Raw genomic sequence first — 21,203 nt, 5'->3', positions numbered from 1 at the left:
TTGCCGATAAATCTAATGTGCGGTACCGATTAATCGAATGTGCGTTGCCGATCAATCGAATATGCGGTACCGATCAATCGAATGTGCGGTAACGATCAATCGAATGTGCGGTATCGATAAATCGAATGTGCGGTACGGATTAATCGAATGTGCGGTAACGATCAATCGAATGTGCGGTACCGATCAATCGAATGTGCGGTGCCGATGAATCGAATGTGCGGTACCGATCAATCGAATGTGCGGTGCCGATAAATCGAATTTGCGGTGAGGATCAATCGAATGTGTGGTACCGATCATTCGAATGTGCGGTAACGATAAATCGAATGTGCGGTACCGATCAATCGAATGTGCGGTTCCGATAAATCGAATGTGCGGTACCGATAAATCGTATGTGCGGTACCGATAAATCGAATGTGCGGTGCCGTTCAATCGAATGTGCGGTGCCGATCAATCAAATGTGCGGTACCGATCAATCGAATGTGCGGTGCCGATCAATCGAATGTGCGGTACCGATCAATCGAATGTGCGGTACAGATTAATCGAATGTACGTTGCCGATAAATCGAATGTGCGGTACCGATGAATCGAATGTGCGGTACCGATAAATCGAATGTGCGGTGCCGATAAAGCGAATTTGCGGTGAGGATCAATCGAATTTGTGGTACCGATAAATAAAATGTGCGGTACCGATCAATCGAATGTGCGGTACCGATCAATCGAATGTGCGGTACCGATCAATCGAATGTGCGTTGCCGATAAATGGAATGTGCGGTACCGATCAATCGAATGTGCGGTACCGATCAATCGAATGTGCGGTTCCGATCAATCGAATGTGCGGTACCGATAAATCGTATGTGCGGTACCGATAAATCGAATGTGCCTTATCGATCAATCGAATGTGTGGTACCTATAAATCGAATGTGCGTTGCCGATAAATCGAATGTGCGGTACCGATGAATCGAATGTGCGGTACCGATCAATCGAATGTGCGGTACCGATAAATCGAATGTGCGGTACCGATAAATCGAATGTGCGGTACCGATCAATCGAATGTGCGGTACCGATCAATCGAATGTGCGGTACCGATCAATCGAATGTGTGGAACCGATAAATCGAATGTGCGGTACCGATCAATCGAATGTGCGGTACCGATCAATCGAATGTGCGGTGCCGATCAATCGAATGTGCGGTACCGATCAATCGAATGTGCGGTACCGATGAATCGAATGTGCGGTGCCGATAAATCGAATGTGCGGTACCGATGAATCGAATGTGCGTTACCGATCAATCGAATGTGCGGTGCCGATAAAGTGAATTTGCGGTGCCGATCAATCGAATTTGTGGTACCGATAAATAGAATGTGCGGTACCGATCAATCGAATGTGCGGTACCGATCAATCGAATGTGCGGTACCTATAAATCGAATGTGCGTTGCCGATAAATGGAATGTGCGGTACCGATCAATCGAATGTGCGGTACCGATCAATCGAATGTGCGGTTCCGATCAATCGAATGTGCGGTACCGATAAATCGTATGTGCGGTACCGATAAATCGAATGTTCCTTATCGATCAATCGAATGTGTGGTACCTTTAAATCGAATGTGCGATGCCGATAAATCGAATGTGCGGTGCCGATAAATGGAATGTGCGGTACCGATCATTCGAATTTGCGGTTCCGATTAATCGAATGTGCGGTACCGATAAATCGAATGTGCGGTACCGATAAATCGTATGTGCGGTACCGATCAACAGAATGTGAGCAGTCGATCAATCGAATGTGCGGTACCGATCAATCGAATGTGCGTTGCCGATAAATCGAATGTGCGGTACCGATCATTCGAATGTGCGGTTCCGATCAATCGAATGTGCGGTACCGATAAATCGAATGTGCGGTACCGATAAATCGTATGTGCGGTACCGATCAACAGAATGTGAGGTGTCGATCAATCGAATGTGCGGTACCGATCAATCGAATGTGCGTTGCCGATAAATCGAATGTGCGGTACCGATCAATTGAATGTGCGGTACCGATCAATCGAATGTGCGGTACCGATAAATGGAATGTGCGGTACCGATAAATCGAATGTTCGGTACCGATAAATCGTATGTGCGGTACCGATAAATGGAATGTGCGGTACCGATAAATCGAAAGTGCGGTACCGATAAACAGAATGTGCGGCATCGATCAATCGAATGTGCGGTACCGATCAATCGAATGTGCGTTGCCGATAATTCGAATGTGCGGTACCGATTAATCGAATGTGCGGTACCGATCAATCGAATGTGCGGTAACGATCAATCGAATGTGCGGTACCGATCAATCGAATGTGCGGTGCCGATCAATCGAATGTGCGGTACCGATCAATTGAATGTGCGGTGCCGATAAATCGAATTTGCGGTGAGGATCAATCGAATGTGTGGTACCGATAAATAGAATGTGCGGTACCGATCAATCGAATGTGCGGTAAGGATGAATCGAATGTGCGGTACCGATCAATCGAATGTGCGTTGCCGATAAATCGAATGTGCGGAACCGATGAATCGAATGTGCGGTACCGATCAATCGAATGTGCGGTTCCGATAAATCGAATGTGCGGTACCGATCAATCGAATGTGTGGTATCGATAAATCGAATGTGCGGTACCGATCAATCGAATGTGCGGTACCGATCAATCGAATGTGCGGTGCCGATCAATCGAATGTGCGGTACCGATCAATCGAATGTGCGGTACCGATGAATCGAATGTGCGTTGCCGATAAATCGAATGTGCGGTACCGATGAATCGAATGTGCGTTACCGATCAATCGAATGTGCGGTGCCGATAAAGTGAATTTGCGGTGCCGATCAATCGAATTTGTGGTACCGATAAATAGAATGTGCGGTACCGATCAATCGAATGTGCGGTACCGATCAATCGAATGTGCGGTACCTATAAATCGAATGTGCGTTGCCGATAAATGGAATGTGCGGTACCGATCAATCGAATGTGCGGTACCGATCAATCGAATGTGCGGTTCCGATCAATCGAATGTGCGGTACCGATAAATCGTATGTGCGGTACCGATAAATCGAATGTTCCTTATCGATCAATGGAATGTGTGGTACCGATCAACAGAATGTGAGCAGTCGATCAATCGAATGTGCGGTACCGATCAATCGAATGTGCGGTTCCGATCAATCGAATGTGCGGTACCGATAAATCGTATGTGCGGTACCGATAAATCGAATGTGCCTTATCGATCAATCGAATGTGCGGTACCTATAAATCGAATGTGCGTTGCCGATAAATCGAATGTGCGGTACCGATCAATCGAATGTGCGGTACCGATCAATCGAATGTGCGGTACCGATAAATCGAATGTGCGGTACCGATCAATCGAATGTGCCTTATCGATCAATCGAATGTGCGGTACCTATAAATCGAATGTGCGTTGCCGATAAACAGAATGTGAGGTATCGATTAATCGAATGTGCGGTACCGATCAATCGAATGTGCGGTACCTATAAATCGAATGCGCGTTGCCGATAAATCGAGTGTGCGGTACCGATCAATCGAATGTGCGATGACGATCAATCGAATGTGCGGTTCCGATAAATCGAATGTGCGTTGCCGATAAATCGATTGTGCGGTACCGAACAATCGAATGTGCGGTACCGATCAATCGAATGTGCGGTACCTATAAATCGAATGTGCGGTACCGATAAATCGAATGTGCGGTACCGATGAATCGAATGTGCGGTACCGATCAATCGAATGTGCGGTGCCGATAAAGCGAATTTGCGGTAAGGATCAATTGAATTTGTGGTACCGATCAATCGAATGTGCGGTACCGATCAATCGAATGTGCGTTGAGGATCAATCGAATGTGCGGTACCGATAAATCGATTGTGCGGTACCGATAAATGGAATGTGCCTTATCGATCAATCGAATGTGCGGTACCTATAAATCGAATGTGCGTTGCCGATAAATAGAATGTGCGGTACCGATCAATCGAATGTGCGGTAACGATCAATCGAATGTGCGGTACCGATCAATGGAATGTGCGGTGCCGATCAATCGAATGTGCGGTACCGATCAATCGAATGTGCGGTGCCGATAAATCGAATTTGCGGTGAGGATCAATCGAATGTGTGGTACCGATAAATAGAATGTGCGGTACCGATAAATCGAATGTGCGGTACCGATCAATCGAATGTGCGTTGCCGATAAATCGAATGTGCGGTACCGATCAATCGAATGTGCGGTACCGATCAATCGAATGTGCGGTTCCGATAAATCGAATGTGCGGTACCGATAAATCGTATGTGCGGTACCGATAAATGGAATGTGCGGTGCCGTTCAATCGAATGTGCGGTGCCGATCAATCAAATATGCGGTACCGATCAATCGAATGTGCGGTACCGATCAATCGAATATGCGGTACCGATAAATCGAATGTGCGGTGAGGATCAATCGAATGTGCGGTACCGATCAATCGAATGTGCGGTGCCGATCAATCGAATGTGCGGTACCGATCAATCGAATGTGCGGTACCGATCAATCGAATGTGCGGTTCCGATAAATCGAGAGTGCGGTACCGATAAATCGTATATGCGGTACCGATAAATGGAATGTGCGGTGCCGATAAATAGAAAGTGCGGTACCGATAAACAGAATGTGAGGTATCGATCAATCGAATGTGCGGTACCGATCAATCGAATGTGCGTTGCCGATAAATAGAATGTGCGGTACCGATCAATCGAATGTGCGGTACCGATCAATCGATTGTAGGGTACCGAACAATCGAATGTGCGGTACCGATCAATCGAATGTGCCTTATCGATCAATCGAATGTGCGGTACCGATAAATCGAAAGTGCGGAACCGATAAATCGATTGTGCGGTACCGAACAATCGAATGTGCGGTACCGATCAATCGAATGTGCGGTGCCGATCAATCGAATGTGCGGTACCGATCAATCGAATGTGCGGTACCGATTAATCGAATGTGCGTTGCCAATAAATCGAATGTGCGGTACCGATGAATCGAATGTGCGGTACCGATCAATCGAATGTGCGGTGCCGATAAAGTGAATTTGCGGTGAGGATCAATCGAATTTGTGGTACCGATAAATAGAATGTGCGGTACCGATCAATCGAATGTGCGGTACCGATCAATCGAATGTGCGGTACCTATAAATCGAATGTGCGTTGCCGATAAATGGAATGTGCGGTACCGATCAATCGAATGTGCGGTACCGATCAATCGAATGTGCGGTTCCGATCAATCGAATGTGCGGTACCGATAAATCGTATGTGCGGTACCGATAAATCGAATGTGCCTTATCGATCAATCGAATGTGTGGTACCTTTAAATCGAATGTGCGTTGCCGATAAATCGAATGTGCGGTACCGATCAATCGAATGTGCGGTACCGATCAATCGAATGTGCGGTACCGATCAATCGAATGTGCGGTACCTATAAATGGAATGTGCGGTACCGATCAATCGAATGTGCGGTACCGATAAATGGAATGTGCGGTACCGATAAACATAATGTGCGGTATCGATCAATCGAATGTGCGGTACCGATCAATCGAATGTGCGTTGCCGATAAATCGAATGTGCGGTACCGATCAATCGAATGTGCGGTAACGATAAATCGAATGTGCGTTGCCGATAAATCGAATGTGCGGTACCGATTAATCGAATGTGCGGTAACGATCAATCGAATGTGCGGTACCGATCAATCGAATGTGCGGTGCCGATCAATCGAATGTGCCTTATCGATCAATCGAATGTGCGGTACCTATAAATCGAATGTGCGTTGCCGATAAACAGAATGTGAGGTATCGATTAATCGAATGTGCGGTACCGATCAATCGAATGTGCGGTACCTATAAATCGAATGCGCGTTGCCGATAAATCGAGTGTGCGGTACCGATCAATCGAATGTGCGATGACGATCAATCGAATGTGCGGTTCCGATAAATCGAATGTGCGTTGCCGATAAATCGATTGTGCGGTACCGAACAATCGAATGTGCGGTACCGATCAATCGAATGTGCGGTACCTATAAATCGAATGTGCGGTACCGATAAATCGAATGTGCGGTACCGATGAATCGAATGTGCGGTACCGATCAATCGAATGTGCGGTGCCGATAAAGCGAATTTGCGGTAAGGATCAATTGAATTTGTGGTACCGATAAATCGAATGTGCGGTACCGATCAATCGAATGTGCGTTGAGGATCAATCGAATGTGCGGTACCGATAAATCGATTGTGCGGTACCGATAAATGGAATGTGCCTTATCGATCAATCGAATGTGCGGTACCTATAAATCGAATGTGCGTTGCCGATAAATAGAATGTGCGGTACCGATCAATCGAATGTGCGGTAACGATCAATCGAATGTGCGGTACCGATCAATGGAATGTGCGGTGCCGATCAATCGAATGTGCGGTACCGATCAATCGAATGTGCGGTGCCGATAAATCGAATTTGCGGTGAGGATCAATCGAATGTGTGGTACCGATAAATAGAATGTGCGGTACCGATAAATCGAATGTGCGGTACCGATCAATCGAATGTGCGTTGCCGATAAATCGAATGTGCGGTACCGATCAATCGAATGTGCGGTACCGATCAATCGAATGTGCGGTTCCGATAAATCGAATGTGCGGTACCGATAAATCGTATGTGCGGTACCGATAAATGGAATGTGCGGTGCCGTTCAATCGAATGTGCGGTGCCGATCAATCAAATATGCGGTACCGATCAATCGAATGTGCGGTACCGATCAATCGAATATGCGGTACCGATAAATCGAATGTGCGGTGAGGATCAATCGAATGTGCGGTACCGATCAATCGAATGTGCGGTGCCGATCAATCGAATGTGCGGTACCGATCAATCGAATGTGCGGTACCGATCAATCGAATGTGCGGTTCCGATAAATCGAGAGTGCGGTACCGATAAATCGTATATGCGGTACCGATAAATGGAATGTGCGGTGCCGATAAATAGAAAGTGCGGTACCGATAAACAGAATGTGAGGTATCGATCAATCGAATGTGCGGTACCGATCAATCGAATGTGCGTTGCCGATAAATAGAATGTGCGGTACCGATCAATCGAATGTGCGGTACCGATCAATCGATTGTAGGGTACCGAACAATCGAATGTGCGGTACCGATCAATCGAATGTGCCTTATCGATCAATCGAATGTGCGGTACCGATAAATCGAAAGTGCGGAACCGATAAATCGATTGTGCGGTACCGAACAATCGAATGTGCGGTACCGATCAATCGAATGTGCGGTGCCGATCAATCGAATGTGCGGTACCGATCAATCGAATGTGCGGTACCGATTAATCGAATGTGCGTTGCCAATAAATCGAATGTGCGGTACCGATGAATCGAATGTGCGGTACCGATCAATCGAATGTGCGGTGCCGATAAAGTGAATTTGCGGTGAGGATCAATCGAATTTGTGGTACCGATAAATAGAATGTGCGGTACCGATCAATCGAATGTGCGGTACCGATCAATCGAATGTGCGGTACCTATAAATCGAATGTGCGTTGCCGATAAATGGAATGTGCGGTACCGATCAATCGAATGTGCGGTACCGATCAATCGAATGTGCGGTTCCGATCAATCGAATGTGCGGTACCGATAAATCGTATGTGCGGTACCGATAAATCGAATGTGCCTTATCGATCAATCGAATGTGTGGTACCTTTAAATCGAATGTGCGTTGCCGATAAATCGAATGTGCGGTACCGATCAATCGAATGTGCGGTACCGATCAATCGAATGTGCGGTACCGATCAATCGAATGTGCGGTACCTATAAATGGAATGTGCGGTACCGATCAATCGAATGTGCGGTACCGATAAATGGAATGTGCGGTACCGATAAACATAATGTGCGGTATCGATCAATCGAATGTGCGGTACCGATCAATCGAATGTGCGTTGCCGATAAATGGAATGTGCGGTACCTATAAATCGAATGTGCGTTGCCGATAAATCGAATGTGCGGTACCGATCAATCGAATGTGCGGTAACGATAAATCGAATGTGCGTTGCCGATAAATCGAATGTGCGGTACCGATTAATCGAATGTGCGGTAACGATCAATCGAATGTGCGGTACCGATCAATCGAATGTGCGGTGCCGATCAATCGAATGTGCGGTACCGATCAATCGAATGTGCGGTGCCGATAAATCGAATTTGCGGTGAGGATCAATCGAATGTGTGGTACCGATAAATAGAATGTGCGGTACCGATAAATCGAATGTGCGGTACCGATCAATCGAATGTGCGGTACCGATAAATCGAATGTGCGGTACCGATAAATCGAAAGTGCGGTACCGATAAATCGTATGTGCGGTACCGATAAATGGAATGCGCGGTGCCGATAAATAGAAAGTGCGGTACCGATAAACAGAATGTGAGGTATCGATCAATCGAATGTGCGGTACCGATCAATCGAATGTGCGTTGCCGATAAATAGAATGTGCGGTACCGATCAATCGAATGTGCGGTACCGATCAATCGAATGTGCGGTACCGATCAATCAAATGTGCGGTACCGATCAATCGAATGTGCGGTACCGATCAATCGAATATGCGGTACCGATAAATCGAATGTGCGGTGAGGATCAATCGAATGTGCGGTACCGATCAATCGAATGTGCGGTGCCGATCAATCGAATGTGCGGTACCGATCAATCGAATGTGCGGTACCGATCAATCGAATGTGCGGTTCCGATAAATCGAATGTGCGGTACCGATAAATCGTATGTGCGGTACCGATAAATGGAATGCGCGGTGCCGATAAATAGAAAGTGCGGTACCGATAAACAGAATGTGAGGTATCGATCAATCGAATGTGCGGTACCGATCAATCGAATGTGCGTTGCCGATAAATAGAATGTGCTGTACCGATCAATCGATTGTGCGGTACCGAACAATCAAATGTGCGGTACCGATCAATCGAATGTGCCTTATCGATCAATGGAATGTGCGGTGCCGATCAATCGAAAGTGCGGAACCGATAAATCGATTGTGCGGTACCGATCAATCGAATGTGCGGTACCGATTAATCGAATGTGCGGTACAGATAAATCGAATGTGCGGTACCGATCAATCGAATGTGCGGTACCTATCAATCGAATGTGCGGTGCCGATAAAGCGAATTTGCGGTGAGGATCAATCGAATTTGTGGTACCGATAAATAGAATGTGCGGTACCGATCAATCGAATGTGCGGTACCGACAAATCGAATGTGCGGTACCTATAAATCGAATGTGCGTTGCCGATAAATGGAATGTGCGGTACCGATGAATCGAATGTGCGGTACCGATCAATCGAATGTGCGGTTCCGATCAATCGAATGTGCGGTACCGATAAATCGTATGTGCGGTACCGATAAATCGAATGTGCCTTATCGATCAATCGAATGTGCGGTACCTATAAATCGAATGTGCGTTGCCGATAAATCGAATGTGCGGTACCGATCAATCGAATGTGCGGTACCGATCAATCGAATGTGCGGTACCGATAAATCGAATGTGCGGTACCGATAAATCGAATGTGCGGTACCGATCAATCGAATGTGCGGTGCCGATAAATCGAATGTGCGGTACCGATCAACAGAATGTGCGGTATCGATCAATCGAATGTGCGGTACCGATCAATCGAATGTGCGTTGCCGATAATTCGAATGTGCGGTACCGAACAATCGAATGTGCGGTACCGATCAATCGAATGTGCGGTACCGATCAATCGAATGTGCGTTGCCGATAAATCGAATGTGCGGTACCGATCAATCGAATGTGCGGTGCCGATCAATCGATTGTGCGGTACCGAACAATCGAATGTGCGGTACCGATCAATCGAATGTGCGGTACCTATAAATCGAATGTGCGGTACCGATAAATCGAATGTGCGGTACCGATGAATCGAATGTGCGGTACCGATCAATCGAATGTGCGGTGCCGATAAAGCGAATTTGCGGTAAGGATCAATTGAATTTGTGGTACCGATAAATCGAATGTGCGGTACCGATCAATCGAATGTGCGGTACCGATCAATCGAATGTGCGGTACCTATAAATCGAATGTGCGTTGCCGATAAATGGAATGTGCGGTTCCGATCAATCGAATGTGCGGTACCGATAAATCGAATGTGCGGTACCGATAAATCGAATGTGCCATCTCGATCAATCGAATGTGCGGTACCTATAAATCGAATGTGCGTTGCCGATAAACAGAATGTGAGGTATCGATCAATCGAATGTGCGGTACCGATCAATCGAATGTGCGGTACCTATAAATCGAATGTGCGTTGCCGATAAATCGAGTGTGCGGTACCGATCAATCGAATGTGCGATGACGATCAATCGAATGTGCGGTTCCGATAAATCGAATGTGTCGTACCGATAAATCGTATGTGCGGTACCGATAAATGGAATATGCGGTGGCGATCAATCGAATGTACGGTACCGATAAACAGAATGTGAGGTATCGATCAATCGAATGTGCGGTACCGATCAATCGAATGTGCGGTGCCGATCAATCGAATGTGCGGTACCGATAAATCGAATGTGCGGTGACGATCAATCGAATGTGCGATGACGATCAATCGAATGTGCGGTAACGATCAATAGAATGTGCGGTGCCGATCAATCGAATGTGCGGTACCGATCAATCGAATGTGCGGTACCGATCAATCGAATATGCGGTACCGATAAATCGAATGTGCGGTGAGGATCAATCGAATGTGCGGTACCGATAAATCGATTGTGCGGTACCGATAAATGGAATGTGCCTTATCGATCAATCGAATGTGCGGTACCTATAAATCGAATGTGCGTTGCCGATAAATAGAATGTGCGGTACCGATCAATCGAATGTGCGGTACCGATCAATCGAATGTGCGGTGCCGATAAGTAGAATTTTGGTGAGGATCAATCGAATGTGCGGTACCGATAAATCGAATGTGCGGTACCGATAAATCGAATGTGCGGTACCGATCAATCGAATGTGCGGTACCTATAAATCGAATGTGCGATGCCGAAAAATCGAATGTGCGGTACCGATAAATCGAATTTGCGGTACCGATAAATCGTATTTGCGGTACCGATAAATGGAATGTGCGGTGCCGATAAATCGAATGTGCGGTACCGATAAACAGAATGTGAGGTATCGATCAATCGAATGTGCGGTACCGATCAATCGAATGTGCGTTGCCGATAAATCGAATGTGCGGTACCGAACAATCGAATGTGCGGTACCGATCAATCGAATGTGCGGTCCCGATAAATGGAATGTGCGGTACCGATAAATCGAATGTGCGGTAGCGATAAATCGTATGTGCGTACCGATAAATGGAATGTGCGGTACCGATAAATGGAATGTGCGGTACCGATAAACAGAATGTGCGGTATCGATCAATCGAATGTGCGGTACCGATCAATCGAATGTGCGTTGCCGATAATTCGAATGTGCGGTACCGAACAATCGATGGTGCGGTACCGATCAATCGAATGTGCGGTACCGATTAATCGAATGTGCGTTGCCGATAAATCTAATGTGCGGTACCGATTAATCGAATGTGCGTTGCCGATCAATCGAATGTGCGGTACCGATAAATCGAATGTGCGGTAACGATCAATCGAATGTGCGTTGCCGATAAATCGAATGTGCGGTATCGATTAATCGAATGTGCGGTAACGATCAATCGAATGTGCGGTACCGATCAATCGAATGTGCGGTGCCGATCAATCGAATGTGCGGTACCGATCAATCGAATGTGCGGTACCGATAAATCGAATTTGCGGTGAGGATCAATCGAATGTGTGGTACCGATAAATAGAATGTGCGGTACCGATAAATCGAATGTGCGGTACCGATCAATCGAATTTTTTGGTGCCGATCAATCGAATGTGCGGTACCGATCAATCGAATGTGCGGTATCGATCAATCGAATGTGCGGTACCGATAAATCGAATGTGCGGTTAGGATCAATCGAATGTGCGGTTCCGATAAATCGAATGTGCGGTACCGATAAATCGTATGTGCGGTACCGATAAATGGAATATGCGGTGCCGATCAATCGAATGTACGGTACCGATAAACAGAATGTGAGGTATCGATCAATCGAATGTGCGGTACCGATCAATCGAATGTGCGGTGCCGATCAATCGAATGTGCGGTACCGATAAATCGAATGTGCGGTGACGATCAATCGAATGTGCGATGACGATCAATCGAATGTGCGGTAACGATCAATAGAATGTGCGGTGCCGATCAATCGAATGTGCGGTACCGATCAATCGAATGTGCGGTACCGATCAATCGAATATGCGGTACCGATAAATCGAATGTGCGGTGAGGATCAATCGAATGTGCGGTACCGATAAATCGATTGTGCGGTACCGATAAATGGAATGTGCCTTATCGATCAATCGAATGTGCGGTACCTATAAATCGAATGTGCGTTGCCGATAAATAGAATGTGCGGTACCGATCAATCGAATGTGCGGTACCGATCAATCGAATGTGCGGTGCCGATAAGTAGAATTTTGGTGAGGATCAATCGAATGTGCGGTACCGATAAATCGAATGTGCGGTACCGATAAATCGAATGTGCGGTACCGATCAATCGAATGTGCGGTACCTATAAATCGAATGTGCGATGCCGAAAAATCGAATGTGCGGTACCGATAAATCGAATGTGCGGTACCGATAAATCGTATTTGCGGTACCGATAAATGGAATGTGCGGTGCCGATAAATCGAATGTGCGGTACCGATAAACAGAATGTGAGGTATCGATCAATCGAATGTGCGGTACCGATCAATCGAATGTGCGTTGCCGATAAATCGAATGTGCGGTACCGATCAATCGAATGTGCGGTACCGATCAATCGAATGTGCGGTACCGATAAATGGAATGTGCGGTACCGATAAATCGAATGTGCGGTACCGATAAATCGTATGTGCGTACCGATCAATCGAATGTGCGGTACCGATAAATCGAATGTGCGGTACCGATAAACAGAATGTGCGGTATCGATCAATCGAATGTGCGGTACCGATCAATCGAATGTGCCTTGCCGATAATTCGAATGTGCGGTACCGAACAATCGATGGTGCGGTACCGATAAATCGAATGTGCGGTACCGATTAATCGAATGTGCGTTGCCGATAAATCTAATGTGCGGTACCGATTAATCGAATGTGCGTTGCCGATCAATCGAATGTGCGGTACCGATAAATCGAATGTGCGGTAACGATCAATCGAATGTGCGTTGCCGATCAATCGAATGTGCGGTATCGATTAATCGAATGTGCGGTAACGATCAATCGAATGTGCGGTACCGATCAATCGAATGTGCGGTGCCGATCAATCGAATGTGCGGTACCGATCAATCGAATGTGCGGTACCGATAAATCGAATTTGCGATGAGGATCAATCGAATGTGTGGTACCGATAAATAGAATGTGCGGTACCGATAAATCGAATGTGCGGTACCGATCAATCGAATTTTTTGGAGCCAATCAATCGAATGTGCGGTACCGATCAATCGAATGTGCGGTATCGATCAATCGAATGTGCGGTACCGATAAATCGAATGTGCGGTGAGGATCAATCGAATGTGCGGTACCGATCAATCTAATGTGCGGTGCCGATGAATCGAATGTGCGGTACCGATCAATCGAATGTGCGGTACCGATCAATCGAATGTGCGGTTCCGATAAATCGAATGTGCGGTACCGATAAATCGTAGTGCGGTACCGATAAATGGAATGTGCGGTGCCGATGAATAGAAAGTGCGGTACCGATAAACAGAATGTGAGGTATCGATCAATCGAATGTGCGGTACCGATAAATCGAATGTGCGGTGAGGATGAATCGAATGTGCGGTCCCGATCAATCGAATGTGCGGTGCCGATCAATCGAATGTGCGGTACCGATAAATCGATTGTGCGGTACCGATCAATCGAATGTGCGTTGGCGATAAATCGAATGTGCGGTACCGTTGAATCGAATGTGCGGTACCGATCAATCGAATGTGCGGTGCCGATAAAGCGAATTTGCGGTGAGGATCAATCGAATGTGTGGTACCGATAAATAGAATGTGCGGTACCGATCAATCGAATGTGCGGTACCGATCAATCGAATGTGCGGTACCTATAAATCGAATGTGCGTTGCCGATAAATGTTATGTGCGGTACCGATCAATCGAATGTGCGGTACCGATTAATCGAATGTGCGGTTCCGATCAATCGAATGTGCGGTACCGATAAATCGAATGTGCGGTACCGATCAATCGAATGTGCGGTACCGATCAATCGAATGTGCGGTACCGATAAATCGAATGTGCGGTACCGATAAATCGTATGTGCGGTACCGATAAATGGAATGTGCGGTGCCGATAAATAGAAAGTGCGGTACCGATAATCAGAATGTGAGGTATCGATCAATCGAATGTGCGGTACCGATCAATCGAATGTGCGGTACCGATCAATCGAATGTGCGGTACCGATAAATCGAATGTGCGGTGAGGATCAATCGAATGTGCGGTACCGATCAATCGAATGTGCGGTACCGATAAATGGAATGTGCCTTATCGATCAATCGAATGTGCGGTACCTATAAATCGAATGTGCGTTGCCGATAAATAGAATGTGCGGTACCGATCAATCGAATGTGCGGTACCGATCAATCGAATGTGCGGTGCCGATAAATAGAATTTTGGTGAGGATCAATCGAATGTGCGGTACCGATCAATCGAATGTGCGGTACCGATCAATCGAATGTGCGGTACCGATCAATCGAATGTGCGGTACCGATAAATCGAATGTGCGGTACCGATAAACAGAATGTGCGTTGCCGATAAATGGAATGTGCGGTACCGATCAATCGAATGTGCGGTACCGATTAATCGAATGTGCGGTTCCGATCAATCGAATGTGCGGTACCGATAAATCGAATGTGCGGTACCGATCCATCGAATGTGCGGTACCGATCAATCGAATGTGCGGTACCGATAAATCGAATGTGCGGTACCGATAAATCGTATGTGCGGTACCGATAAATGGAATGTGCGGTGCCGATAAATAGAAAGTGCGGTACCGATCAATCGAATGTGCGGTACCGATAAATGGAATGTGCCTTATCGATCAATCGAATGTGCGGTACCTATAAATCGAATGTGCGTTGCCGATAAATCGAATGTGCGGTACCGTTTAATCGAATGTGCGGTAACGATCAATCGAATGTGCGGTAACGATCAATCGAATGTGCGGTGCCGATCAATCGAATGTGCGGTACCGATCAATCGAATGTGCTCTACCGATAAATCGAATTTGCGGTGAGGATCAATCGAATGTGTGGTACCGATAAATAGAATGTGCGGTACCGATAAATAGAATGTGCGGTACCGATCAATCGAATGTGCGGTACCGATCAATCGAATGTGCGGTATCGATCAATCGAATGTGCGGTACCGATAAATCGAATGTGCGGTGAGGATCAATCGAATGTGCGGTACCGATCAATCGAATGTGCGGTGCCGATCAATCGGATGTGCGGTACCGATCAATCGAATGTGCGGTACCGATCAATCGAATGTGCGGTTCCGATAAATCGAATGTGCGGTACCGATAAATCGTAGTGCGGTACCGATAAATGGAATGTGCGGTGCCGATAAATAGAAAGTTCGGTAACGATAAAAAGAATGTGAGGTATCGATCAATCGAATGTGCGGTACCGATAAATCGAATGTGCGGTGAGGATGAATCGAATGTGCGGTACCGATCAATCGAATGTGCGGTGCCGATCAATCGAATGTGCGGTACCGATAAATCGAATGTGCGGTACCGATAAATCGATTGTGCGGTACCGAACAATCGAATGTGCGGTACAGATCAAACGAATGTGCGGTACCGATACATCGAATGTGCGGTACCGATAAATCGAATGTGCGGTACCGATAAATCGAATGTGTGGTACCGATAAATCGAATGTGCCTTATCGATCAATCGAATGTGCGGTACCTATAAATCGAATGTGCGTTGCCGATAAATCGAATGTGCGGTACCGTTTAATCGAATGTGCGGTAACGATCAATCGAATGTGCGGTAACGATCAATCGAATGTGCGGTGCCGATCAATCGAATGTGCGGTACCGATCAATCGAATGTGCGGTACCGATAAATCGAATTTGCGGTGAGGATCAATCGAATGTGTGGTACCGATAAATAGAATGTGCGGTACCGATAAATAGAATGTGCGGTACCGATCAATCGAATGTGCGGTACCGATCAATCGAATGTGCGGTATCGATCAATCGAATGTGCGGTACCGATAAATCGAATGTGCGGTGAGGATCAATCGAATGTGCGGTACCGATCAATCGAATGTGCGGTGCCGATCAATCGGATGTGCGGTACCGATCAATCGAATGTGCGGTACCGATCAATCGAATGTGCGGTTCCGATAAATCGAATGTGCGGTACCGATAAATCGTAGTGCGGTACCGATAAATGGAATGTGCGGTGCCGATAAATAGAAAGTGCGGTAACGATAAAAAGAATGTGAGGTATCGATCAATCGAATGTGCGGTACCGATAAATCGAATGTGCGGTGAGGATGAATCGAATGTGCGGTACCGATCAATCGAATGTGCGGTGCCGATCAATCGAATGTGCGGTACCGATAAATCGAATGTGCGGTACCGATAAATCGATTGTGCGGTACCGAACAATCGAATGTGCGGTACAGATCAAACGAATGTGCGGTACCGATACATCGAATGTGCGGTACCGATAAATCGAATGTGCGGTACCGATAAATCGAATGTGTGGTACCGATAAATCGAATGTGCGGTACCGATCAATCGAATGTGCGGTACCGATCAATCGAATGTGCGGTGCCGATCAATCGAATGTGCGGTACCGATCAATCGAATGTGCGGTACCGATTAATCGAATGTGCGTTGGCGATAAATCGAATGTGCGGTACCGTTGAATCGAATGTGCGGTACCGATCAATCGAATGTTCGGTGCCGATCAATCGAATTTGCGGTGAGGATCAATCGAATGTGTGGTACCGATAAATAGAATGTGCGGTACCGATCAATCGAATGTGCGGTCCCGATCAATCGAATGTGCGGTACCTATGAATCGAATGTGCGTTGCCTATAAATGGAATGTGCGGTACCGATCAATCGAATGTGCGGTACCGATCAATCGAATGTGCGGTTCCGATCAATCGAATGTGCGGTACCGATAAATCGTATGTGCGGTACCGATAAATCGAATGTGCGGTACCGATCAATCGAATGTGCGGTACCTATAAATCGAATGTGCGTTGCCGATAAATCGAATGTGCGGTACCGATCAATCGAATGTGCGGTACCGATCAATCGAATGTGCGGTACCGATAAATCGAATGTGCGGTACCGATAAACAGAATGTGCGGTATCGATCAATCGAATGTGCGGTACCGATCAATCGAATGTGCGGTACCTATAAATCGAATGTGCGTTGCCGATAAATGGAATGTGCGGTACCGATCAATCGAATGTGCGGTACCGATCAATCGAATGTGCGGTTCCGATCAATCGAATGTGCGGTACCGATAAATCGTATGTGCGGTACCGATAAATCGAATGTGCCTTATCGATCAATCGAATGTGCGGTACCTATAAATCGAATGTGCGTTGCAGATAAATCGAATGTGCGTTACCGATCAATCGAATGTGCGGTACCGATCAATCGAATGTGCGGTACCGATAAATCAAATGTGCGGTACCGATAAATCGAATGTGCGGTAACGATCAATCGAATGTGCGGTACCGATAAATCGAATGTGCGATACCGATAAACAGAATGTGCGGTACCGATCAATCGAATGTGCGTTGCCGATAATTCGAATGTGCGGTACCGAACAATCGAATGTGCGGTACCGATCAATCGAATGTGCGGTACCGAATAATCGAATGTGCGTTGCCGATAAATCTAATTTGTGGTACCGATCAATCGAATGTGCGGTGCCGATCAATCGATTGTGCGGTACCGAACAATCGAATGTGCGGTACCGATAAATCGAATGTGCGGTACCGATCAATCGAATGTGCGGTACCGATCAATCGAATGTGCGGTGCCGATCAATCGAATGTGCGGTACCGATCAATCGAATGTGCGGTACCGATTAATCGAATGTGCGTTGCCGATAAATCGAATGTGCGGTACCGATGAATCGAATGTGCGGTAACGATCAATCGAATGTGCGGTACCGATAAAGCGAATTTGCGGTGAGGATCAATCGAATGTGTGGTACCGATAAATAGAATGTGCGGTACCGATCAATCGAATGGGCGGTACCGATCAATCGAATGTGCGGTACCTGTAAATCGAATGTGCGTTGCCGATAAATGGAATGTGCGGTACCGATCAATCGAATGTGCGGTACCGATCAATCGAATGTGCGGTACCGATCAATCGAATGTGTGGTTCCGATAAATCGAATGTGCGGTACCGATAAATCGAATGTGTGGTACCGATAAATGGAATGTACGGTGCCGATAAATGGAATGTGCGGTACCGATAAACAGAATGTGAGGTATCGATCAATCGAACGTGCGGTACCGATCAATCGAATGTGCGTTGCCGATAAATCGAATGTGCGGTACCGATCAATCGAATGTGCGGTACCACTCAATGGAATGTGCGGTGCCGATCAATCGAATGTGCGGTACCGATCAATCGAATGTGCGGTACTGATTATTCGAACGTGCGGTACCGATCAATCGAATGTGCGTTGCCGATAAATCGAATGTGCGGTACCGATCAATCGAATGTGCGGTACCACTCAATGGAATGTGCGGTGCCGATCAATCGAATGTGCGGTACCGATCAATCGAATGTGCGGTACCGATCAATGGAATGTGCCTTATCGATCAATCGAATGTGCGGTATCGATCAATCGAATGTGCGGTGCCGATCAATCGAATGTGCGGTACCGATCAATCGAATGTGCGGTACCGATCAATCGAATGTGCGTTGTCGATCAATCGAATGTGCGGTGACGATCAATCGAATGTGCGGTACCGATCAATCGAATGTGCCTTATCGATCAATCGAATGTGCGGTATCGATCAATCGAATGTGCGGTACCAATAAATAAAATGTGCGGTGCCGATCAATCGAATGTGCGGTACCGATCAATCGAATGTGCGGTACCGATCAATCGATTGTGCGGTACCGAACAATCGAATGTGCGGTACCGATCAATCGAATGTGCGGTACCGATCAATCGAATGTGCGGTACCGATAAATCGAAAGTGCGGAACCGATAAATCGATTGTGCGGTACCGAAGAATCGAATGTGCGGTACCGATCAATCGAATGTGCGGTACCGATAAATCGAATGTGTGGTACCGATAAATCGAATGTGCGGTACCGATCAATCGAATGTACGGTGCCGATAAATCGAATGTGTGGTACCGATAAATCGAATGTGCGGTACCGATCAATCGAATGTGCGGTACCGATCAATCGAATGTGCGGTGCCGATCAATCGAATGTGCGGTACCGATCAATCGAATGTGCGGTACCGATTAATCGAATGTGCGTTGCCGATAAATCGAATGTGCGGTACCGATGAATCGAATGTTCGGTAACGATCAATCGAATGTGCGGTACCGATAAAGCGAATTTGCGGTGAGGATCAATCGAATGTGTGGTACCGATAAATAGAATGTGCGGTACCGATCAATCGAATGTGCGGTACCTGTAAATCGAATGTGCGTTGCCGATAAATGGAATGTGCGGTACCGATCAATCGAATGTGCGGTACCGATCAATCGAATGTGCGGTACCGATCAATCGAATGTGTGGTACCGATAAATCGTATGTGTGGTACCGATAAATGGAATGTGTGGTTCCGATAAATCGAATGTGCGGTACCGATAAACAGAATGTGAGGTATCGATCAATCGAACGTGCGGTACCGATTAATCGAATGTGCGTTGCCGATAAATCGAATGTGCGGTACCGATCAATCGAATGTGCGGTACCACTCAATGGAATGTGCGGTGCCGAACAATCGAATGTGCGGTACCGATCAATCGAATGTGCGGTACCGATTAATCGAATGTGCGTTGCCGATCAATCGAATGTGCGGTGACGATCAATCGAATGTGCGGTACCGATCAATCGAATGTGCCTTATCGATCAATCGAATGTGCGGTATCGATCAATCGAATGTGCGGTGCCGATCAATCGAATGTGCGGTACCGATCAATCGAATGTGCGGTACCGATTAATCGAATGTGCGTTGCCGATCAATCGAATGTGCGGTGACGATCAATCGAATGTGCGGTACCGATCAATCGAATGTGCCTTATCGATCAATCGAATGTGCGGTATCGATCAATCGAATGTGCGGTACCAATAAATAAAGTGTGCGGTGCCGATCAATCGAATGTGCGGTACCGATCAATCGAATGTGCGGTACCGATAAATCGAATGTGCGGTTCCGATAAATCGAATGTGCGGTACCGATAAATCTTAGTGCGGTACCGATAAATGGAATGTGCGGTGCCGATAAATAGAAAGTGCGGTACCGATAAACAGAATGTGAGGTATCGATCAATCGAATGTGCGGTACCGATAAATCGAATGTGCGGTACCGATCAATCGAATGTGCGGTACCGATAAATCGAATGTGCGGTACCGATCAATCGAATGTGCGGTACCGATAAACAGAATGTGCGTTGCCGATAAATCGAATGTGCGGTATCGATCAATCGAATGTGCGGTACCGCTCAATCGAATGTGCGGTGCCGATCAATCGAATGTGCGGTACCGATCAATCGAATGTGCGGTACCCATTAATCGAATGTGCGTTGCCGATCAATCGAATGTGCGGTACCGATAAATTAAATGTGCGGTGCCGATAAATCGATTGTGCGGTATCGATCAATCAAATGTGCGGTACCGATCAATCGAATGTGCGGTGACGATCAATCGAATGTGCGATGACGATCAATCGAATGTGCGGTACCGATCAATCGAATGTGCGGTACCGATAAATCGAATGTGCGTTGCCGATAAATCGAATGTGCGGTACCGATCAATCGAATGTGCGGTACCGATCAATCGAATGTGCGGTACCGATAAATCGAATGTGCGGT

The sequence above is a fragment of the Apostichopus japonicus genome, chromosome 14 (assembly GCF_037975245.1).
Source record: "Apostichopus japonicus isolate 1M-3 chromosome 14, ASM3797524v1, whole genome shotgun sequence".
Lineage (NCBI taxonomy): Eukaryota > Metazoa > Echinodermata > Holothuroidea > Aspidochirotida > Stichopodidae > Apostichopus > Apostichopus japonicus.
This window is presented reverse-complemented; position numbering follows the sequence as displayed.